Source organism: Molothrus ater, chromosome 17 (assembly GCF_012460135.2).
Source record: "Molothrus ater isolate BHLD 08-10-18 breed brown headed cowbird chromosome 17, BPBGC_Mater_1.1, whole genome shotgun sequence".
Lineage (NCBI taxonomy): Eukaryota > Metazoa > Chordata > Aves > Passeriformes > Icteridae > Molothrus > Molothrus ater.
The window spans coordinates 5157296-5181884 of NC_050494.2; the positions used below are offsets into that span (position 1 = coordinate 5157296).

General features: G+C 43.3%; 1 long non-coding RNA gene across 1 annotated transcript in view; it reads left to right on the forward strand.

The window, feature by feature from the left end:
• The window catches only part of LOC118694807 (uncharacterized), a 106062-nt gene extending 101188 nt beyond the window's left edge, over positions 1-4874 (forward strand). The window contains exon 9 of the long non-coding RNA XR_008508668.1: positions 3759-4874. This is a non-coding gene — a long non-coding RNA (uncharacterized LOC118694807). The remainder of the gene's footprint in view (positions 1-3758) is intronic.
• Positions 4875-24589: the final 19715 nt, after the last annotated feature.

The window sequence follows — 24589 nt, forward strand, 5'->3', positions numbered from 1 at the left end:
CTTTTATATTACTGCCTGTACAAAATGGATCATAGAAATCCATCCCTTTTTTTTTTCACTCTGTGACTCACTGCCTGACAATTTTGAAGCAGAAAAATAAGTGCTGTTGATATGGAATAGTAAATATAGAATAGTAAAGAGCCTTGTTTGAGTGTGGAATCAAAGTTCATGGATGGTAGCAGGTGTTCCTCTTCATTTTAGGGAGTAAAGGCTTGCCCAGAGAAGTCATTGCCTAGCTTCTCTCAACAAAATACCTGTGTGAAAAGGCAGCAGCCTGGGCTTGGGGAAGTGCAAGTTATCCCCTTCCTCCTCTCCAGCCCTGGCTCTCCACCCTGGAGATCTGCTTTGAGATTTGAATTTCCATCAAGTTACCAGAAAAATAAACAAAAAAAAAAAAGGGTGGAAGAGGGAAGGAGACAGTTACTTAGGCACTTGGTGTGTGATTTTACTTCTTGTTCCTTTCTTTTGTGTTTAGTTTTACAGCACCAGATGCTATCTGCTTCCCATTGTTCTGCCCACACTATCCGGTTTGGATCTGATTTGGGGGCTGTGTGTGACAGGGAGAGGGTCACAGGGAAAGCTTTGTGCATCTGGTATTATCTGATAGCTTAAAAAAAAAAATCTGTATTATGGGCCCTCACTCGAAGCTAAGAAAAGGAAACTTTACCAGCTTTTCCACAGATTGATTTTAATTATTTTTGGTGAAAGATTTCTAGTGTCTCAATGAATACACAGCCTGAGTCAATGCCAGCTGCTTGTAAGAGCTTCTAAGGTTTTTTCAATCATTTTATTCTAGTCACTACATATATTTTCTATTTGTCCATCGTTAATATTTCCTTCATACAATTTTAAAAGTACTGTGATATTTTACTTTCATTCCAGTAGTCCAGGCTCCATCATGGGAGCCTGCAGCTCATCCAGTGGCCCTGGGTGAGATGTGAGCCCCGGCCCCTGCAGCTCCTGGGTGGAAGTTGCTGCTGGAGCAGAGCTCTCCCTGACCCCCTCACACCCAGGTTTTACTTGAGGAAACACAGGCCAGAAGGGATCTGCAGTGACATCCAGCAGGGATCTGCTCCTCAGTGCCCAGCATGCAGGATCTGCAGGGGGGCACCTTTTCTCTGCAATCCAGCCACATCCTCAGATACTCACAGATTTCATGGGATTTGATCATCTAACTTTTTAAAAATTGATTTATTCAATATTTCAGTATGAGCTCTTTGTGTGAGAATTTTGATTACAACCCTGTTTAGGCAGAGTTTTTTTTACTAATACATGACAAGCTTTAAGCAAATCCTTTTTTTTTCCTGGAGATTTTTAGCAAAATTAACAAATTCAGTGTCTTATCCAGCAGATTAGATGCACCTGAAAGAACATATAAGAGAACCTCTAAAGAAGTTATGGGAAACAAAGGGAAGGCTGGAGAATATTGGGTAGGGCAAGGCAGATCAGAATAAGGCAGACAAAAAATTTATGCATTTATACAGAGGTAATACTTAAAAGATCACTAATTACACAGAGGTACCACAGCTAAGGACTTCATTGGCTGTTGGGGATTATTTTAATGTACCTAATAACAAAACCTCTATAAATATCTGAATGGTGCTGAATTTTTTATATCTATTTATATCCATGGGACTCCTGCAGAGTTTTCCCTCCAGCTGTGTCGACCCAGGACCCCATCTAGCTGGGACTCTGTGTAACATTTCAGACAACACAGCATTATTTAGAGTCCTAGGCACACTTCCCACCACATAAAAACCAAATTGAGTTCTCACAGGTCATGTGGCTGGCCTGGCTGGTACAGCCCTCAAAAGGTCTTTCCCCTTTCTCCCTTTGTTGGGCATTTGCTCTTTATTCATGCTTTGTATTGGAAAATGGAGACACAACTGAGCTGAAGCTGAAATTCCATCAATTTTTTGCTGGGTAGTCAAAACCTGCTCAGCCCTCTTTCCTATATTTCCCCTGCAATGTTAACTTTCTCTGCTCCTTGTTTACACAGATGGAGGAAACACGTTTGCTTGCAAAACCAAAAGCTCACGACTGCATCTCCCAACCTTCAGCACATACAAGTGGCCTCCTCCCTCTGACCTCTCATTTCTCAGCTTCAGATTAAATTCCAGATTTCAGCTTCTCAACTTCAGACTCCTGGAAGGACACGAAGCCCTTGAGCCTTTAAAGACCTGAGCCACTTGACCACTCTTCTTCATTTTATTGCTTATCTTTCCTGCTTTTTTGTGCTCTGGACTATTACTAACAAGGCAAGAAAGTGTTTCTCAGTCCACGCAAACATTGTCATATGTGCTGAGCTCTCCTGATGCACAGGCAGCAGTCACCCATGTGTGCACCCCAGATGGGTTTTTGGGGCATCCTGAGCCCAGTATTCAAAGCCCATCAGCACAAGCTCATCCATGGAGAGCAGAGCTGCTTGCATTTATATTTTCAGCAACTCATGAGGGCTGAAAGCAAAGCCTCTGATTAATGTGAATTTGCAAGGAAAGGCCCAGTAGCCACCTCCAAACACCCTGAGAGACTCCTTATGCCATAAAGGAATGAGAAGTGACTAGGGGACAGTTTGACTTGACTGGGAGTGAGGTGGGAAAAAGAGAATAGCAACAACAAAACAGAAAAATGTCAGGCAGCAGTTAGTTCAGAGAAGAGCTCATACAGGGTTGAGCTTCATTTTAAGGTTCTGATTTATCTGAGTTGAGCATGGCATCAGCTGAAATTCAGAATGAAACTAGGACACAAACTTAATTGCAAAACCAGCTGAAACCACAGGATGCAGTCACAGAAAATTCTCACTCATTTGAGGCTGGCATAAGGTTTCACCAAGCTTCAGCAGGAGGTTTTGGGGGCCCCAATATAGATTAAGGGAGTTAAAATTCAGTTGCTTTCCCAAATTCAGCCCTGGCCTAGCAGAAGTAGAGAAGGGGATGATTAGAGAGTATCCACACAAGTAGGAGTGATGGCTGGCTGGCATTTGGCTTGTCCACCCAACAAGGTGAGATTTGTAAGGGATCTGTTGTAACTGTTGGTGTAAACAGACATGGTCATCCTAAAATACCTCTATCCAACACCATGGCCATGAGTGACACAGAAAACCGAAGGTCAACAGCTGTTTCTCTTGCAAAAAAAGCGAACCAAGAACGTCGGAGCTGCGGAGCCCAGCCAGCCACAGCTCTCACACTGCTCCTCTAATTGTCCACTGCCGATGGCCGATTCCTGGAAACAACCAGGGAGAGAGAGCTCTGTGCCTAGCATGAACAGACTTGTGGTTTCACTGAGAAGCCAACACCACAGCTCAAAGCCAGTCATTCCAGCAGCATCGCTCCTTCCCCTGACACTGTCTCTCTGCTGCTCCCTCAGAGAATATTTTCTGCTACAGACATTTATCCCACTTTGGATTTCACTCCTCCTGCCGCTATTCTGGTTTTGTCTAGAAAGGCAGACTTTGTCTGGCTCTCAGCAGCCTGAAGTGTATTTTTTCCTGTACTGGATTCAGACAGGAATGCTGTTGGATGGGCCAGGGCCCAGGAAGGTGTTGCACAGAGGGGCTCCCTCACATGGGTGCTCACCCCGAGCTGTTGGGGAGTGCCTCTACCTTGCTGTGACTCCCTCTTTGCCATGGGGGACAGACATGCAGGGGAGGAGCTGCAGAGTTTTTAGTTCTCCATGGTATTTTGGAAAGCAAAACATATTTGAGATATGGGAGACATTGCCTTCACCTCTAAACTGTGCTTTCCTTGGTTATCCTACAGGCATGGGAAGTTTGTGAGGTCTGATCCTGTGCACACTGGGGGAAGCTGAGGATCTCAAGCAATGCATTCTTATTCCAGAGCAGCAGCTCCTGCTAAGCTGAGTGGGGTTGTGGGCAGCAGAGAGGTGAATCCCATTTCTGGGATAGGTGAGTCATTGAAACATGCAGGATTTTCTGCTGCCTTTGGCTTTTTGAGTTAATGGGTGTGAAACTTCTTTTCACTTCTGCTTTTCGTGTGCATGCTTGGTGCGATGCACTTATGGTGTGGAGTTTTGCAATCGGGAGATTTCCCCATCAAGTTTGGGTTTGTTTCTCTGATTTTTACAAGGGATGAACAGGGCAAAGCAGACATGTAGCACATCAGGGCAGGGAAATCCAAGAAAAATAGTATCTGAATATTATTTGTGTTGCAAGCACATGTAGGCGTTTATTATTTCTGAGAGCTCTCTCGTCAGTCAGACACTGAACAATTGTGACATCTGTTGTAAGTTACTGTCCCCCAGAGTCATTTTACACAGTTTGGAGTTTGCTTTTTCAAATCCACCACAAATAAAGCCCAGAATTATCTCTCAGTGCCCACAAAGGCAAGTGGGAACCTCCTGGGGAAATGCTGCAGACTGCGAGGAGGTGGAGAGGTTTAGCAGAGGAGGCTGTTTGGGTCCTCTCTGCCTTACCATGGATTGAGCAATAAACCCCCCAGTTCACACCATCAGAGGGACCCCAGTGAGATCCACAGGAGGTGAGACAATGGTAATTTCATAAAAAACAAAAAGAGAGACCAAGTGTAAAGGCTGAGCTGCAGCTCCAAACTTCTGTGCTGCGTTGGGGATCCCTGTGTTGGTGTTCACAGGTTTGCACTTTGTTGGTGCCTCCCACACTGCTGCTGGGAGCTGGGAAGGCCAGAGCCAAGTCAGCTTTCCCTTTCAGCCCATCTGCCTGTATCAGGGAAGAAATACTGTCTGTTTGTTTAGGTGAGATATTAGTCTGCCCCCGGAGCTCCAGGTCACTGTAAATGTAACACAAGCCCTATTTCCTGTTAGGAAAGGGGAAAAAATATGCCTGTGAATTGTCTCTGATGTGCTGCCAATTGTCAGGGAAGATTCAATTTGGTGGAGAATTACTGTGCTCTTAAAGAGCTGCACCAGTGACGGAGATTTAGGGCAGCTACTCCTTCCAGAAATGGGAGATTTGTCTGATTTCCACAAAACCAGGATTGAGACTGGCAGCCAGCTGCCCACTCCACAGGCATGAATGGCCTGGAGGGGAGGCTGAAGCAGTGGCTCAGGTTAATGGGACCATATTGGGACAAGAAGGGGACACCTGTACATGGCTGAAGGAGAGCTGGACAGAGATTTGGGGTGAGGCTGGCAGGTGCTGGGGTAAAGCTTTCTGTCAGTGTTTTACCATCCTTCACTATGGTAAAGGAAAAATGGTATTTCCTTGCCACCTAACCAAAAAGTCAGACCAAAAGAGACAAGAATTTGCTCTGTGTGATGCACACATGTGTTCACTTCTAATCCAATAAAGCAAATATGTGAGCTGTGGAATGACCCAAAGCTGCTACAATAAATAATGCTGTGGATCACTCATGCATTTCGCTTTCTTTTGCATTTCCTGTATCAAGGCCAATTTCAGCTGTTATCTCAGCAGCCATGTATAGTCAGCTACAGTAGAAATCAGCCTTGCCCTTCCAAAATTGGCAAAAAATGGGTTTTGCTCTCTTTTCATTATGCTTATTGCAAAGAGTAGTATTTCAAGTTAGACCTGGATAAAGGTGCAGTGCACTTAGGTAAAGCTGATGTGTTTGCATCATTTTGTTTGACCTGTTCTGTAGGCCTCGTCTCCAAAAACATCACCCTCCAAAGTTTTCTGTGGCAAAGAAATGCAAAAAAGCCCATGGACTATGTCCTGTGAAATAGCCCAGATGTTAACTGGACATCAGAGGTGCTTTGCAACCTGGCATTGTCAATGTGTCCATGTGCCAGTTTGTTCTCTTCCAAAAAAGAGAACATTTAAATCATGTTAGCCTTAGTGGCAGAGTAATTGTTAACTAAAAGCTGTATAATCCATAAAAATAACTCCAAAGAGATTTCATTTTCATTCAGCTTGCTACTGCAGCAAACAATAGCTTGGTTGGCAGGAGACCAGGAGAAATGCAGAAAATCAGTTTTAAGGGATATAAAGGCATTTTTGCTTTTTTGCCATTTGGTTGCCTCTCCTAGGTTTAGGGAGCTAGTGGGGCAATGGGTGGGAGTGAGGTGGTGGCCAGCAGTGTTTCTCTCCCCAGTGCTTGCAGCTAACAGCTCAGTGTGGCCTCTGTCTCCAGTCTCTGGGCACTCTCCCTGGTCCTGTCTGAGTATCTGAATCAGCCAGGGCACGCCCAGCACCAGCTGAATTATCCTCCCTGCAGTCCTTGGCAGTGGGGTAACTCCTGTGCCATGCTCCAGCTTCCAGGCAATCCTGGGGATGGAACTTGTCCTCTCCAGCCATTTCCAAAATCCATCAAGGTTTTTCCTGGAGTTCTGGAGCTAGGCAGGGCTGAGCCCTGGGTTGCAGTGCAGTGGTCCACACTCCCAGGGCTGCCCCACAGGACATTCCCAGCACTTCCACTTTGTCCAGAGGTTCCTTCTTCTATGGAAAATGCAGAAACTGCTCCTGGTATAAATACAGATTTTTGTTCTCCTTCTTTTACTGTGCTTCTGTGTTTCAGAGTTATGCTGTTGGAGCAAATATTTAAAAATGTAATGTCTTATTCTATGAAAAACTGCTTGGCAGAGGCATGGGGTCAGAAGCCAGTGCTGCAGCCCAAACCAAGGCCTGTGGCTGCTCCATCAGCTGCTGCAGTCCCTGCATGGGGCCAGGCTCTACCTGAGCCTTTCTCAAACACTTGCTGAACCCATCCTTGGCTCCTGGTAGAGCTGATCAGTTGATGACTTCTCTCCTGTTCCTGCAGCCTTTCTCTGGCTGCCTCTCCCTGCATGAGGCTCCTCCTGCTCTCCCTCTTTGCATCTCTTCAGCCATAAATATATGTAATAAATAATAACTACACATGTATTTTGTATTTGTGTACTAACATTTAGGGAAATGGGTGATTTGTAGTTTTGCACTAAATGAAGGTAGGAGGGTATTAATATGTTAGGAAAGCCCCCTCTCTCCATCTCCCTTGTCTGTATTCTGAAATTTCCTTTAGAGACTGCTTCTTTTTTTCCAGTCATCCTAAATCCTATTAATCCCTCTTTTTATTTTAGCCAATTGAAAAAAATGCCATTATTGCTAAGGAAGTTTGAGATCTATTTAGAAGGAGCAAAATGGATTTAATCTGGTTCTTGTGTGATAAATACATTTTAAGCTTCTTGGTGTGTCTGCATCAAAGATGTCAAAATGTAATCCTTTAAAATCAATGTGATAGATCCTTTAATACACTTTCTAGCCTATTGCTGTAAAATACTTCCTACATTTAAAAATGTGTATTCACAGGAGACCAGTATTGTTTAGGACATAGGTGGGCATATCTGAAATACCCAGGCAAAAAGTGTCTGCTATTACAGTGTCTTGAACTGTTGGGAAGAATAGCTGTTACTCACTAAATCTAGTATCCAGTTCCTGGGGAAAAGGTATTTTCTCCTGAAAACACCTGCAGAGTAAAGTTTATTTCCCTTTTGTCAATCTGAGCAGCAAAGTAAGGATGCTATAATAAATGATGGCAGGGGCTGGAAAAGATGTAAGAGGACAGAAAAGAAATCATTAATCCACAGCACCAGCTCTGATAATAGCCAGCAGATACCAGACTGCCAGCACATCTCTTTTATCTGTGGGTTTATCTCCTCTTGGGCACTGTTTGTTTTATTTGGGGGTTTTTTTTTGTGTTTGTTTGGTTTGGGTTCTTTTCCATCCAGCAGTTCTGAATCTTGTCCCCTCTGTGAAGATCCCCAGACACACAGGAGTGCCCATCTTTATCTCCTGCAAAAGTATTTCCTAAAATTCTGCCTCAGCTGCTGCCCTGCCTGTGATGGGCTGGGGCTCTGCTGGTAGCCCAGGGAAAGCAGCTTAACAGGGTTACCACAGTGTCACTCTGAAAGTAGCCAGCAACTCCTTGCAGTTTATTATTGGTGCTCTTGAGTGTGACCTGGAAATTTGTATCCTTGTATAACCAGATGTCAGTTCCTTCAATTCCTACAAAGCCACTCTTTTTCTCCCCTTCCCCCTCCTTTTCTGGCTCTCCAGACACATGAAAAACCAACAACGTGGGTTCATGCTCCTGACAAGATGAGCCCTGTCAGGAATATACAAGCTGTGGTTTTTCCTTTCTGCATCTTGAAAGTGAAGAAAAAAGACCTTTGATTTATCTAAAGTTCTGTTATTCTTTTCTTTTGGTCTTTGAGCTAATAAAAGGTGTCATTATATTATCACACTTGTGTCCCTTCCATGTTTACCCTGGCCCACATTCCACTCTGCAGCAACAAGAACATAAAACATCCCATGAGAAACTCTAGGTTAAGTTTATTTGACTTATTTTTTCTAACCTATGTTGTAATCAGGATTGTTTTGCTAACTTAGTTCACCGAGGTAGTTTTTGGTAAAGCCTAAGATTAGGTTAAGTGGCCAGAAAGAAAATACATATGACTGGTTTATGCCTTGCCACCCTGGATTGTAATGTTTTGTTTATTATGACTTTGGGCATGTTTTATTGGTGAGTGGAGAGGTCACAGCCTCGCATTTGAAACCTGTATTTGTGCTTTATGGGTTCTGGGATTTGAAACCACAGGCAGGCACTGAACTTTTTGGCTGCCTTAGGTAGCTGTGACCAAGTGGCCAGACCAGGTCCTCTCCTCTGTGGTCACCATCCTGGGAGCAGAGGTGTGACATTGGCCTGGGACAGGAGGCCTCCAAAAAAGAACATGAGGCTGAAATAACCCCACTGCAGTGTACTCTGCTCTCCTCATTCCCAGCCTCTTGTCATTCTTAATATTCTTAAATTCTGAGACTTCTAGTCAGTCTGTTCTTTTGGAAATAAACGTGTTTGGAAAGAAATATGTGTTCATACCCCACGTAGAAAATATGGCAAAGATACACCCAACTTCTGTAGTGGTGGATCCAGTTATAACAACTGAGTAGAAAAGACTCTTCATTCTACAAATGGAAAAATGGGTTTGGGATGTGTCCAATGCCTTGTACTTCCAAAGAATCCAGTGGTGGAACAAAGGTGCCTTCACTTCAAGAGTTTTAGCCTCACATTGCTCAGTGAGAGCAGTAGCACTGCCAGGTATTACCTGGCAATGTGGCAAGAGTGGAAAGATCTGAGGCAAATTTGCTTTAAATCTGTTTAAAGTAAGAGGCAATTTTTTTCCATATAAAGGATTCAGTGAAGTGGGGGATGTTCAGGTGTGTGAAGTACAGTCACATGCTAATTGTTTTGCTGTTTGATTTGCAAGCTGAGCAATTATGGTATAACACAAACTCGCTGATCTTACAGGTCTTTTCCAACCACTTCATGATTTCTGCTGCAGTCAGTGGACTTGCAGAATTCCCTCTGGATGCTCAGTGTTCAGGTTTTTTACTGCCAGGTATTTCATGTACAGCCTGAGTCAGGGGTGTCCAAGATGAGCTCTGAAGTCCCCATCCTTGAAGGTTTAAGGCCAGGCTGGATGGAGCTTGGAGCACCCTGGTCTGGTGGAAGGCATCCGTGCCCAGGGGAGTTGAGATGAAAAGGTTTTTAAGGTTCCTTCCAACCCAAACCATTCTATGATTCCTCCATTCTTCACACACGTTGTGTGTCCATGGCAGATGCCAAGTTCAAAGAAGCATCTAAGAACAAATGAGTTCTCACCAACCTAATGGATTGTACCTGTTTTACAGTGGGGAAAAATGAGGTCTAGAGAATTCATTGACTGCATTATGCTCACAAGAACTCCCAGATTTATTATCTTCTGCCACTCTCCTAAATTCTACTCACCTGATGACATTTTATGGCACTAATATTAATGGTACCAGAGTTCATGTAGCTATTCCCTCACAAAACAAATATTGCAGTGATGCTGCTTTTGACCACCATTAACTGGTAAATTGCTTTTAAATATTTCTGAATTCAGTATGTTCAGTTTCATCTCTCTGTTGGAAGATTCCTTTTATGAATTACATTTTTTTTTCCAGGCTGTGGTGGGATGGTTAAAAGAGCTGAATTAGTCTGTAAAATCACCTGAGAGACATCTTGGTTCAGTCCTTACCTCTACTTGTTTTATACTAGGTAATATGGAATAAGCTACTGAGGATCAGCCTTTTGACTTCTGTCTTTTTTGTCTTGAAGAGAGAAAACAAAGGGAAATTTTCCTGCCTAAACTGAATGATCTCTTCAAATGTGGAACTAATACATCATAAATACAATGAAAATACACAGACTTCTTGTCAAAATATATATATTTTCTTCCACTGTCTTTGTTTTCTGATGTTATTTTTGTCATGGCCATTTGCTGAATATATATATATATACACACACTTATACATTCTTCTTATTTACTTCAGTACCCAGTCTCAATATTTCTCGTGGTTTGCCCAGAACTACACAAATAATTCATAACTCATCCCTGAGAGCAAAGATGTGGCTGAAGCCACCTGAGGGAAGGGATCACCCACAGACTCCAGGAGGGCAGATATTGATGAGCTGTCAGTGCTGGACACACCAGAGGGGTGTGGGATTGATGAGGAGAATAATGAGTCCTCCAGAAGGTATTTACAGATCTTTGGTTCCAATAACTTTACTGCTGGTCTCACAAGTGCATCAAAAATGAGAAGCAAGCAGTGTGCAGTCATACAGAAAAGTGAGCAGCCATGTATGTATGAATGAAGGAAATATGGTTAAAAGCAGGACCTTCAGAGAGGGGAAGAGAGGAATCAGACATAAGGACTGTTGTGTCCTCAGAAGATATTTGGGATGCAGAGGAAACACAGTACAGTACTGTGTGCAGTGAAAGCTTTTTTTGTATGGATTGGGATATTTTTTACATTTGCTCCAGTTCTCTCTGCCTGACAATGGTCCCTTGCCCATCTGCCCGCAGTGGGAACTCTCTCCCCACCAGTCAGTGTACATTGGCAGTGCTTCTGCTTCCCACTCTGAGAACATCCCACTCTGCTGCCAGCAGGAGCTGTGAGAGTTTGGCTTTGCTTGTTTTCCTTACCCCCACTCAGCGGAGTTCTCGAAAACGTTTGTAACTGATTCTCACTTCAGGTATCTGCTCCTCCCCTGGGCTCTCAAGCTGTGGTCTGTGGAGTATGAGCAGCACCATTCCTGCTGGTGCCCACAGTGAAACAGTAGAAATCCTGTCAGGATCAGCATCTCAAGGGAGAAGTAACAGAATTGCCCTTTCTTTATCAAACTGAGTGCTGGAGCTCATCTCTGTCAATTGTATATGGCAGATCCATCATCACTGGGGCTTTCCCCTCTCTTATTTGTGCATATTTATTTATTCTAGCTTTTTTTTTTTTTTTCCCATTCTCTTCTGGGCTTGGTCCTGCCAGAGGTTGTGCAACCAGCACTCCAGTGTCCAAAAGTGCATGTTCTTCATGGCAAAGCAGCATCTGGCCCCGGGCTCAGCTGGACTCTGGTTTCTCCTTGCTGCAAGGCACAGCTCTCAGCTGTGTGTGCTGTGCAAGGGATGACAGTTTGCTGGCCTGGGAGGGGACCAAGCCCTCGTCCCCTGGGTGAGCTGGCTTGCACGTTAAGTGGAAACTTTCATTATTTACCAACTGGTCAAAATGACTTTGCTATTGACATAGGCTTCATTATGTCAGCCATTCCATTCTTTGAAAACGTGGGCAAAACAGAAAAAGAGTGATGGCAGGGAGGGGGAAATTCCATTTCTTCCTAAATTGAGTGGAAACCTCTTCAGGAAAATTAAAGAAAAACCCGAGAGAAGAAGAGCAAAAGAAATAACTGTGGCCAAAGCCACTTTCCTTTCTCCTTTTCAATCTCTTTTCCAACATGCTCCTGGTAAAATCATTACAAAGGCCGTTTATTTTTAAAATTGAAAGATTGGGGAGAGTCATAATGAGATATTATGTGTAAAAGTTGCACATAAATTTCCTTCTGTCATATTTTGGGCTCACCTAACGCATCCCCTTGGCAGGCCTGAGGGAAGCTGATCACTTTAGTATAGATTGTGTGTGCTTCAATAATATTGCCCAAGGACAGAGCTACTGGGTGGCTGAGTTGGCTACATGCTGATTTAAAAATTAGCTGGGCTTTTATTTGCCACACTAAATTACTCTCTCTCAAAAAAAAAAAAAAAAAAAGAAGAGGAAAATAAGAAAGTTTTGCACTAGAATGAAGCAGCAGGTTTGGAGCAAGATCTTTCTTCTTTCCTTTCCTTTTTGAGGAATGCAATTTTTTTACTCATTGGAGAGTTTTGTCGTTTCTCACCTTTATGAAAAGCCATATGAGTTTCTCACCTTCATGAAGAGGGAGAAAGGCAAAGGGGCTGTGGTGAGTGATGCAGAGATAAGGCCAATGTTCTGTGTTTGCCCTATGGGCTCTTTCCTTGCAGTCTGCCCTGCATGGATCTCATGGATCTGGAGTTGGACAGTGTCACACAGCGCCCTGGTCCTGCTCTCAGGTCAAACACATCTGTCATCCCTTTGTAAATGTAGTGACACAAGATGCTGTAAGTTTCTTACTGAAGAGTCCTGAAATGCTTTTTAAAATTGTTTTTATGATTAGGCGAGTTTGAAATTTCCTGTCACATCTGCAGCCTGGGGTCTGTGTCCCTTCTCTGAGCCGTAGGGGTCATGCCTGGTTTTTCTGTGGAATTTGGTGGGCCCTGATTTTATTACTTTCTTCATATTTTGTTTTTATTGTCCCCATCTCTCTCTTTCTGAGGTTTTTGTGCTTCCAGGATCTCAGCTGAGGAATCTCCACAGCTGCCAAGAGCTGGGACATTTTCATTTCCTACCCTTTCTTGGTTGAAACCAAAAACTGGTCTTCAAGGAGGGAAAGACCATCAAAGAGCATAAGAATAAATAGTAATTCATAGCAGTCTTTGCTAATATGCTTAATTTAGAGCTCTGGAGTCCAAGTCCTAGCCACATCGCCTCTGTATTCCATTTTCTATGAAACACTTGACCTATTTACTCACTTTTTGACCTAGCAGTCTAAGAAATATAAGATGGAAAAGACATGACCAAAATGAGAGGTTTAAATAAACAGCTTTTAGTGTGGGGAAAAGGCCAAATTTATTCTAAATGTAAACATGTATTTTGAAAATCTGAGTACCCTCATACTTTGGGCAAACCTGAGTGAATCTGAGCTTTACATCTAGCCTGTCTCTTAGTCCTGTGCCAAACAAAAACTGGAACTGGAATTTGGAAAGCCAGTACTTTAGCTCAGATTCAGGTAAACCTGCTCTGAACCAAACCTCCAAAACTTGCCCTATTGGGATTTGTAGTTAATTAAATTAAGATTTCAGTCGTCTTCACTGGTATCTTCATCTCTGGGTAGCAGCCTTGGGCAAGGTTGAAAGTGAAACTCGCTTCCTTTGCTCCAAGGCAGCTTTGTCTAAAATCGACTCTGGAATCAAAAGCTCCATGTGCAGCTATTAAAGCTCCCTCACCACAAGCTGCTCTGCCAGCATTTCTGAATGCCCCACTCCTGCAGGTATCCCAGCAAGCTTTCATCTTGTGTGAACTGTAAAAGGAGGCATCGGGGTTTATTACAGAGTTTGTGCTGCTAACGTGTCATACATCATGCCATTAATTAAGAGAAATTCCTCTTTCCCCAGTTGGGTGGCTGCACGATGCTGCCAGCGTGTATATATTACCCACCCTGGCCTAACCCAAAGGCTGCATGACTGATTGTACCCCAGAGACCTTCCAGCCTCCTCAGGTAATTCCACTGCTGAGGCTCCAAACCCAAGGAATTAAAGAAACCTCTGCACTGGGCTCTGCTTCCCTTGTAATCAGTTCCAGAGTGGGGTGCGGCGGGTCCATGTGTTCCCAATCACAGCCCACACAATGAAAATGTTTTCTTTCTGGGACAATCTGAAGAAACCTCACAGGGATCTGGGGGTTTTATGTATATATATATATATGTGCATGTAATAATAATAATTATCCTCATTAGGACCTTAGCTCCAAAGCTTGGTGATGTGCTTTCAAAATTGGTGGGAGAGCTGGAGGATGTGCCGAGGAATCGCTGCCCATGCACAGCCCCTGACATCACCCTGGTGTTGGGGAGCACTTGGAGCCTGAGCCCCAGGAGCTGCTGCCTTCAGCAGGAGGCTGATTTCACCTGCCTTCAGCTAGGGCTGGACAGGTGAGGTGGGGATGTCCTTTGTCTGTCTCTTTTCCCACTGTGTGCACAGCTGCTTTTGTAAAATTTCTCCACCCAGCTTTGTTCCTGAAGCAGTTGCAGGAACTAAATGAGTCTAATTTATCCAGGGTTTAATTTATCCAAAGAAGCAGTGTGGACTCACCTAACAGCCCCCCAAATTCCTGTGCTTCTCACCAATGCTCCTCCCTCCAGGCTCCTGGGGATTAGGGACACATAATGGGATGCTGGAGGGCTATTTTACAGAGGATAACAATATTATCCCTCAGACTGAGCCATAGGGTATAATTACAGCTGCTCAGGAATTTTGTCATTAAAAGTCTTTTGGTTAGAAAATGTCAGTTCTTTGAAACAAATTTTTGGAATAAAGAGGGAGGTTTCTAATGTCAAAGAGGAATAAATTCTGGAATAACCACTAGCCCTGGGTAAAGGAGAGCTGTGTTCCACCCCAAGTCCCAGTGAAAGTGCAGGTTACTTACACAGAAAAACCATCACTGTAAAATAACAGTGAAGGATTCTGAGCTCTCCTGGTGTTCATGCAAACTGTAATGCAAGGGTAGCTCTCAAAATGGAGAAGATGTCTTTAAAAGGTGCTATTGAAAAGCTGTGCAGGAGGGATAACCTTCAGATGAGCTCTTGCTGAAGTGACCCCACTGCTGGTGAGTGCAGGGCCATTCACAGAACAGTAGAATCATTTGGGTTGCAGAAGAACTCAAAGATCATCAAGTCCAACACTTTCCCCAGCACTGCCAAGGCCAGCACTAAACCATGTTCCCAAGTGCCACTTTCACGTGTCTTTTATATCCTTCAGGGGTGGTTACTGCCTTGGGCAGCCTTTTCCAGTGCTTGACAACCTTAATATCCAATCTAAATCTCCCCTGGCACAATTTGTTAGGGGGAGACCCAAATCTCTGCAGTCCAGCAGACCTGAATACCAAAAGCACCTTACAAGTGATTAATGAGCAGCCTGGCACTATCATTGCATTGTTAACTCAGTTAGTAAAGCCATTAACACAAATCCCACACACCACTAGCTTAAAACGATATTTCACTCCATCATGAAGAAAAAAGGGTTCTTTTGGACATAGGATGCCTGACCCAACAAGCCATTATCCTCCAGCCTGCAGAGAACAGCTCCCAGGTGGGCATCACCCAGCGCCCAGCACTCACTGCAGTTATCTCATCCTGCCCCAATGGGGCACCCCAGGCAGCCCCACTGCCAGGAGCAGCTGCTATCCTGGAGGAATATTTCTGCTGAGGTCTCTCTGTGCCCTGGGCTGGATGGGGAAGGGAGGTGCTGGGAAAGCTGTTTGGAGGGCAAGTCAAGTTTCCAACCTCTTTGCATTACAGGATGTAACAAATTAACCAGAGTAGACAACCATGCACCATACTTCATTATGTTCACTGAGCTCACCTCCTGAGCTGTACAGGAAAGAAAAGGCTTTTTTCATTATTTTAATAAAGCGTTTTGCTGTTGCTCAAGGACTTTGGTTTAATACATGATTGTTACTTCAGTGAAATCTACCTAATTCTCTGAGAAATGCTGGCTTTTATGAACACTCAGGAATTTTGAAAGAAATTATTGAACACGGACTTTTCAACATTTTCATAAAGAAAGCTGTGTTTCTCATTTGAAAGTGACTTCATAATTTGAAGATGGAATAGTTTTTCTTTAGATAGGAAATAGTCCAATTATGAAATAGCAATGTTCTAAATCTTTAGATCTCTCTATTGACCTAATGATATCATTATGGTATGTATAATTTAAATGTATTATGGCAAAAGGAAAAGGTTTCAGATAATTCCTTCTAAAACAAAAATCTGTTGAGAGAAGTGATTCAGAAATTTCAAAAAGTCTTGAACGTAAAAAAATCTTTTCCCTCCTCTTTCAAGTACCATTTGCTTGGATGCCATTTAATGTTGGTTTGACATTTGGCTGTATTTCCCCTGTTCTAAAGATTTTTAGTTTGCATTTAAAAAAGAAAAGCTTGGGAATCCATGTGGTGGCCACTGAGGACTTGCACTACTGGCAAATGCTGCTACAAGCTGGAGATCCAAGAAATCAAACATAAGAAATCGACTCCTAGAGACTGAGTATCAGGAAAGTTTTCACACTAAGCTTGTTTTGACTCACATAGATTTTTGCTCTAAATTTGAGTCAGAAACAGAACTCAGTCCCATCTGAGGGAGCAGACAGCTTCTGAGTCAGAATCTCAGTCTGCAGCTGATGCCTGGGACTGTGTCCACCATATCTCAAGACCAAACTGCAGCTCATACCTGAACACCCTCCCCAGCACAGAACCACCAAGAACTTTTTTGCAATAAACCCTCAGTGCTCGGTTTAGCACATTATTTTTAAACTTGGAAACAAAATCCCCCGAGTTGCATATTCACAGACATGAAAAATGAGGCATTTCATGCACGCAACTTTATTTTCAGAAGTGTTTGTGCATTTGCCCACCCTGTTTTGTGAGGACTTGTGCAGATGGCCAGATCTGCAGTGCACAGCCACTTTGGGAGCACACGAACTGCCCCTGAGCGTGTGCATTGGGTGCACTTCTCATGTGCACAATTAACCATTCCAAAATTTTGATGACAAAGGAATCATTATGCTCCTGAACATGTTTATTATATAAATATTGTCCTTTCTGGTTCAGCAGTGTATTATTCTCATTCCTTTTTGTGCAGCCATACAGCTTTCCCTGCCCTTGCTTTCCCAAACTGGTGTAACTGGCATGTGGAATGCAACAGCTGGTTAGGTCTGCAATGATCCAAGAGCAGCAGAAGACAAGGAGTGCAGAGGGGGCTGCTGTCTTCTGCCAAGTGTAGAACTAAGCAGCTGCTTTGTATTTTCACATGAACAAAAATGTTTTGTTAACTGCCTCACTGCCGAGGCACACAGTGTGGGTAGCTGGGTGTAGTTGCTGGCCCGTGGGGCTCCTCAGTATGCAGAGACTGAGTGATTCTCCTTCTCTTCCAAGCAGTGTTTGACAGCATCTCATACAATCCTGTGACAGATGGAATGATTGTAGGACAGTGTTCAAACTTCATCTTCTCTTTATTGCATGAAGGGTGCCCATATGTGCAAGAATCTCCCCTCAAAAGAACATTCTTAAGATTACAAATGCTCAAAAGCTGGGAAATGCCAATGGAAAATATGTGCTCTGATCATCTTTCATTGGATAAAATAAAATTTATAATACAATGGGGTGGAAGAGGCTTTAAGATGTCATCTAGTTCTCCATGACTCAAGGCAGAATTGGCTCCATCATCAAACTGTTGTCAAACTTGTTCTTTACTGTCTTAAGTTCTCCTGATTTTTTCCAAAAGAACAGTGGCTTTTTGAGATCCTAGAGATGTTGCATTACACCTGTCCAGAACTAAAGCTCTGCATCTTATTATGAAGATGGGAAGGGATTGAGGAAACTACTGGTGATTAAAAGAAAAGTGAGACTCCTCTGTTTTAAATAAGAGTATCAGAAGTAAGACTGAGAAGAGAGCATTTTACTCTTCAAAGAGAATACTGCCTGGAGAAACTGAGATAAGAGTTACAAGGGTAAAAGTTGAACCTTCTGTAGTATATTTACATCCACTGTAAATACTTTACTGGTCCATGAGTGCTGTGGTAAAGGCAATTAGGAAGAGGCTAATCAAGAGTCTTAAGGTGCTGTGTCTGATGTGTGCTCATGTACAAATAAAAGAGATAGTGTGTGGGGGGGTTCAGGTGCAATCTTCAAAAGGGATTCTGGAGGAAGTGGAAAAGATGCACAGCAAATATTCCTGCTCCAGGCTCCATCTACAAAAGGAACAAAGGCCACGAGACTGTGAAGTGCCAGAATCCAGCCCAGGGGAAAAGGTGCTGGCAGGTGCAGCATGTGCAGCCTGCAGGTGTGGAAGAAGCCCTGAACTACTGACAACTCTGCTCCTTAGCAGCTGGGAAAGCTGGGACAAGAGTCCCTGATGGGGCACAGCACTGGAGCCCTGAGTAGTGTGGAGCACAAGTCTGTGGTCACTGTGCTCGTGAAATTCAGTCGGAAATTAAATGAGTCTAATTGGGCTGTGAAACACAGAGTGTGCAACTTTGGGTGTCTGTGTAATGGGGTGCTGAAAACAAGATCTACAAAGCCAGAAGATTGCAGATGGGAAGGAAATATTTGCTTAAAATATGATGTGAGGAAATGGGACAGCCTTCACCCCCATGGGCATGTGGTAGGGGATCATGAAACACGAGGTTTCAAGCCGAGTATTTGCATTTATCTCCCAAACATTGCCATGTGCACTCTCATGTTCAGGGCAAGACCTGCTGAATTCCAGACAAAGATAAAGCAATTAGAGAGTGATCCAACTGCCAGGCTAAATGCCTGTGCTCTGTATTCTGTTTATTCATAGCCTTCTGTTTAAAGTCATCTTGCAGTTTAACTTGCTAAACAAACCTTTCTTATTCATAAGTCATCCATTCATAAGTCTTGAAGGATGGAGAGGGAGTGAAGCAAGGTGACACTGACAAACAGGATGAACTCTTTGGTGAAGACAGTGACTTTTTAAATTGAAATAGCAGCTTCTTGAGAATATGGACCCAAGAATATGGACCCAGGAATATTTTTAAGGAAGCTAGAACATAGAGAAGAACAATTACAGGCAAGATTGGGAAGGATTACCTTCCATCAGAATAAAGAGAACCAGTAGTGGAGAAGTTCAGAGTGGACAAAGCCACATCCCATCAGTGAGTGGGCTGCAGCCAAGAGCATTACCAAGAGAACTGGGAGGACAAAGCCATGGGGCCCCAGGCTCCTCTCCTGGAGAAGGTCACTAAGCTCTGAGTGAATAAGGCTGTGAACAGCACAGGTGGGAAACAGGGTTTCTCTCCCAGGGTGCAGTCCTGGACCAGCCCCTGCCACAGAGCTCCTTTTGTGCAGGTCTGGGGTGCTGGGCCCTCCCCTGCCTGGAGGTGTTGGAGCAGGGCCTTGAGCTAAGAAGTGCCAGTAGCTTCAGCTCTGAAAACAACATTTCTCCCTTATCTTACCTTGGACACATCAAACTCACAATGACTTATCCTGGTCTTCACCCTTCAGGACCTCAGTGACTTGTCCTAGTTTTCCTCCTTCAGGACCTCATCTTTTCCCATCCTCATCAGCTTGCTCTGAGGAAACATCCGTGGGTATTTGAGAAGCATTTGGATGCTGTCCTGATGAGCCTATTGAAAAGCCCACAAGGAAATGAATAATTCTGTACTTGATGAAGGGTTTGAAAGATGTGCCATATATAGTGCATGGGGCCCTGTGTTTAGGCAGGGGAAACATAGAATATGGAGGAGCTGCTCTTTCAGAGAGAGCATCTGACCTTTATCCTCAAAATACTGAGAGGGCTTTGGAGAAAACCAGTGGGTGACCAGCTGTGCTGCAGCACGTGTGCCCAAGTGACTCAGGGTGATGCTGTGGCTTCAGAAAAATGTTTTCCTGTGTTTCCAGAAGAATGGCAAAGTGTGGGTTTAGCTTTGCATATAATGAGAAGCTTCTCTGAGGATTTCACTGCCATTTACTTCAGATGAAGCACAAACTGGTCATTGCCAGCCTTGGGGTGAGCTTAAGCTATTGGCTGTGAAGCTTTGGTGAAATTTCAGGTGTTTGTTAGGACTTGTCACTCAATTAAATCACAGCTCCAAGAATTCCCTACAGAAGGGAGAACTTATCACATCAAAATCAGGTCCCCAGTTGAATATAATTTAGAGATTATATTTGCAAAATCTGGTGTGTGGATGCACTGGATTTTGAGACAGTTTTGGATACTCAGTGCAAACAAATCTCAATTATGCATCACTAATTTGTTTTATGACGTGGCTTCAGGAAAATGAGGGGGGAAATGACACTTGAAACGTACATTTTTTAGAACAAACTTCAGTTTTAAGAAAACCTAGATATATTATGGGCTGATTCTCCTTCAGCCATTCTTTACTAGACGTTTTTAGAGAATATCTATTTATTTATTGTCCTCTGAGACCACTAGAGAGGAAGGAAAATGCAGTTAGTCCATCACTTCAGTGGATAAAGAGGGATGCAAACTCTTAATAAAGTATCGATGGCACCCCAAGGGGACAAGAAGAGATTTGCATCCCCGTGTCCCAGCTGCCAGAGCTCATGAGTTACTGCAGCAGCAGCCAGGCCCTGTCAGACACAGCAGCACGTTGAGAGGAGAGGGAGCAAAACATGATTTGTACTGGCATGCAGCGAACAAGCTAAGCTGTGTAAAAATGAATGCACAAAATTAGGAGGATTAATGGAACAAGTTAGTGCAGGGCAGCAGGGAAAGTCCCCTGTCTAGGCACTTCTGCCAGGTTCCACCCAGACAGGTTGTTTTTTTAAAAAACTGCTTTCTTTTGTAAGTGAAATTTCACCTGGAGAGCACCTCATGAAGAAAATTCAATTCCACCCTCCCAGCTCCACCTGGATAAGCCCTTTGAGCTTTTATATTTTTCTTTTATTAAGAAAATCATGGTGGTTTTCGCAGAAGCCTGAGATGTTGGCTTGATCTAAGGAAGGCTAATGGCATGTTAGCCATCAGAAATCATCCAGTGAGTTCATTTGCATCGAATGCTCCTCTTAACCTCGTGTTGTAAATCACTTTTAAATAGCCCTACTGCTTCACCCCAGGGCTGGCTGCTGCTCAGGATGGAGCAGAAGAGTTTCTGCTTGTGCTACGAAGGCCTTTGAAATCACTTGTGATAAAGCTCTAGAGATGTAAGGATTTTACTATTTAAATCACAAAGTAGGGCCTAAATATTTTTCCTCAATAACAGTTTCCTAAGGAGCAGAGTCTGTTCCTTTCAAGCCAGTCCACTCCCACCACCTCTGAAGTTAAACAAATGCTATATTTGCAGCATTTGCCCCATTAGGTGGTTGGGCTTTTGGGGTTTTTTTAGTCCTATACCTGGTTTTGGTTTTGCAAAAGGCAATTACAACATTCACAAGATGACAGTCATTTCATGCAATGGAAGGCTGACTAATTGAGGGAAAGAGATGATATTTGGGAATGAAAAACAAAGCTGTGACATGTAAAATTACATATAAAGTGAGCTCTTTTTTTTTTTTTTTTCTTTTCTCCTTATAAAATTCTCAACAAGTGAACTTCAGATGTCAGCATTTAAACACTGTCAGGTATTGCTTGTATTGCTGGGTGCAGCATCTACAGACCAGTAAGGAAATGTCAGATGTCACACAATCCTGACCTGGGGAGGCTGGTGTGCACTGAAGAGATGGACAAGTCAGAAAAAGCGAAGAGCAGGAAATATTGGCACTATTTCAGCTTGTCTCTTTCTCCATTTAAATATAACTCCAACAAGTTTCAGCTACCTGAGATTAATCAGAATTAAAGATGATGTAGAAGTTGGTGCCAGGGAAAGAGATTTTAAAGATCTTAAAAAGACAAAATTACTGAAATGCCCAGGTGCAGTAACAATCTACTCATGTTCTGCTGAGTAGGAAGGTGTAACACAGAATAAGCTTGGGCAGCTTCAGTTCCAGCTGTTGTCATTTTTTCTTGGAGGTTTGAAGCTCCATGGACAGATCTACACCTCCATGCTGCTCATTTTGGCAGAGAACCATCATTGTCCTGCAGGCCAGATCTCCTCTTTACAACCACGGTCACTCCTCAGTGAGTTGTTGCTGTCCCTGTGCAGCTGTGATCTGTGAACAAGTGTTGTGGTCACAACACTTTGAAAGCTGAAGCAGCTTCTCTGCTGGTCTGGGGAAAAGGCAGTTTGAAGGTGAGGCTGCCACACTGGCTCTGACAAGGGTCTGTGATGTTTCAATGGATTTTTTAAATCTGTTTCTATGGCTTATCATTTTTTCTTGATCTAGGAGAAAACTTAAGTCAGGCTTGGAGGTCTTACATCTCCTTGTGTCTTCAAAACAGACTGGTTTGTACCTACTAAAGGAGATTTATTGAACAGCTTGAGGATTTGTAAGCCTGATATTCATAGAGGCCTGTCTCAGGAGGTACTAGCATGAAACCTGGAACAGATCCACTGGGAATGTTAGCTTTTCCCCTACTTAACCTGACAAGGTTTTGTTCAGAAATGCAAATCCTTCCTCCCCTGCTCATCAGCCTTATCCACGTTCATATGTCCTGGTGGGAGCACACACAGGCAAGGCCCTGCTTGTGATGAACTTCCCAGAAGGGCTGTCACACCTTCATATGAAAACAGGATGGGCAGTGATCATCCCTGACTTTTGTCAGAAGAGAACTCTTGGTCTGAAAGGAAAAAAATATTCCAGGAATTATCCAACATAGCAAATGCTAACAACACAGGAGCCCTGCTGCTAGGGAGAATTAAAGTTGGACATGGTCAGAAGGGTAATGGGAATCAGAGGGGGAAGAAGAAAAATATGTAGACTTCAAAAATAATGGCTTTTTAGACTTTTTTTATAATTTAGATGTAATGTTTCTTTAGATTTAGATTTTTAGATTATTGAATTGTGGTCAAGGGAATGAAAAAGGGGACAGGGCTGTTGCTGGGAGTTTCCCTGTGACAGGGAATGTATGTGCAGGAAGATCTGGTATGTTTGGTCCTAGCACTCCAAGTCTTTTACCATATCCTGCCCAGCACTGCTGAAGTAAACCAGGTGTAAGTGGTTTCAACAGAACAGCCAAAACCACATTTTACTCACAGAAATCGTGTCTTGAACATGAAGGCTTTTTTCTCCAGGGCCAGAGCTCCTCTCCATGCGCTGGTAGCCCATGAAAGTGTTTACAGAGGCCAGGAGCCCAAAGGAATTGAATTCAGGATCTTGAAAGCTTTGGCCTTCACAAAATAAACCTTCAAAGGATATTTAGAACTATCAGCAACAAAATGCTTTCTATTCTCATCCATGACAGCCCCCTCTGTTCCTGTCCCATGTTTATTTAACAATTTAAAAAATAAATCCATTGCTTTGAGCTCAGGTAATTGATATTTTAAAGGTCTGTGGTGTTATTTTTCCATGTACACTTTCCATAATATTCTATGTTTTCTTTTTCCTTTTGTTACTTTACTTTAACCATCATTTGCTCTTGCTGGCAATTACAGCCCTTGCTTTTTCCTTATACTGGCAGTAAGATAGGTGAGGTGAGGAAATACTGATGGCAAAACCTCCTACACTCCTCCTCCTTACCTGAGAGGTCCCAATTGATGCCTCTTTCCCACATGGGAGGTTTGGCCTAAAATAGACCCAAAAAGGCCATATTTTCAAGTATCAACACTAAGGCTGTTTCTACAGTGCCTGTTCCCTGTGCTGTTAGCACAGTTCAGTGTGAGCTTCACAAAGGGTGTCATCAGGAGGCTGCTTAAGTTTCATTAAAAAATAAATAAAACTCAGTTCCTGGGATCTACCTAATTCCCCCCTAAACTGGGCAAGTACCAGAGGAAATCTGAAATATTTGCTACAAATTACTCTTGTGAGTTTAGCTCATTCCTTTTTTACTGGATATCTCAGAAATCAGACCAAATGCACAGAGCAGACCTACAATTCCAGAAAAAAATCATGAAGCTTTTCTGCTGCATCCAAGTAGTTGGATTTGATTATTATTGTCTGATGAGACTGATTGCCAATATCACATTATGTTGTTTCTATTCCTCCTTGTGTGGCTGAAGCATTCCAAATGGGAGGTAGGGAGGAGGGGGAAACAAAAACCAAGAGCAATTAAAAACAAACAAAAAATCCATAATGACCTTTTTAAGCATATTTTGAAAGGGAGTTCCAGCCTGCTGTTTTAACTGTGTCTCCTCTCTAACAAACTATACTATTTTTGCTATGGGCCTTTTCTCTTTTATATTAATGAATAAATAACAGAAAGGCCCCTGCATTACTTGGGTTTTCTTCCATGCCCATCAGTGGTTACAGTCAGTCATAAACTCCAGAATACCTTAAAAATGGAAACCAAGAGGGAAAAAAGTCCAATTCAAATATCTACCTGACTGGTTCTCATGCCAGCCAAGCCACACACTGGAGATGAACCCCAGCAGATTCCCAGCTCCATGTTAAAAGGAGAATAAAGCTTTAAGTTGCCATATCATCAGGGCTTAACTCACTTTTCTCACTCGACAACAACTTGGTGACCAAGTGTTGCTAATCCAGCTCTGTGCATGAGCTATACAAATTTTTAATCTGGAACAGTCCTAGCAGGAAAAACTTCTCTAACTGAGAGCATCTTCTGTAACTGGGAGCATCTTCTCCTGCCATTTCCCAGTGCAGGTGCCAGTGCTTTGCCAAGGCTGCAGGTTTCCCTGGAAGACATGACAGCAGTGAAAGATCACATCTCACCAAATCCTTCTGTAGGATGAGGACACAAAGGGCCCCAGTGGAGAATTAGCAAACCCCATCACCTAAAGGTAATTATTTGAAGGAGATGATGTCCATTGTGTCAGCTGAGAGGAGATTAGTGCCCAGAAGACATTGGGCCACATCCAGAGACTGAGCAATGTCCCTGTGCACGAGGCAGACCTGCAGTGTGAACACACACCTGGCACACACACCTTCAAAGGC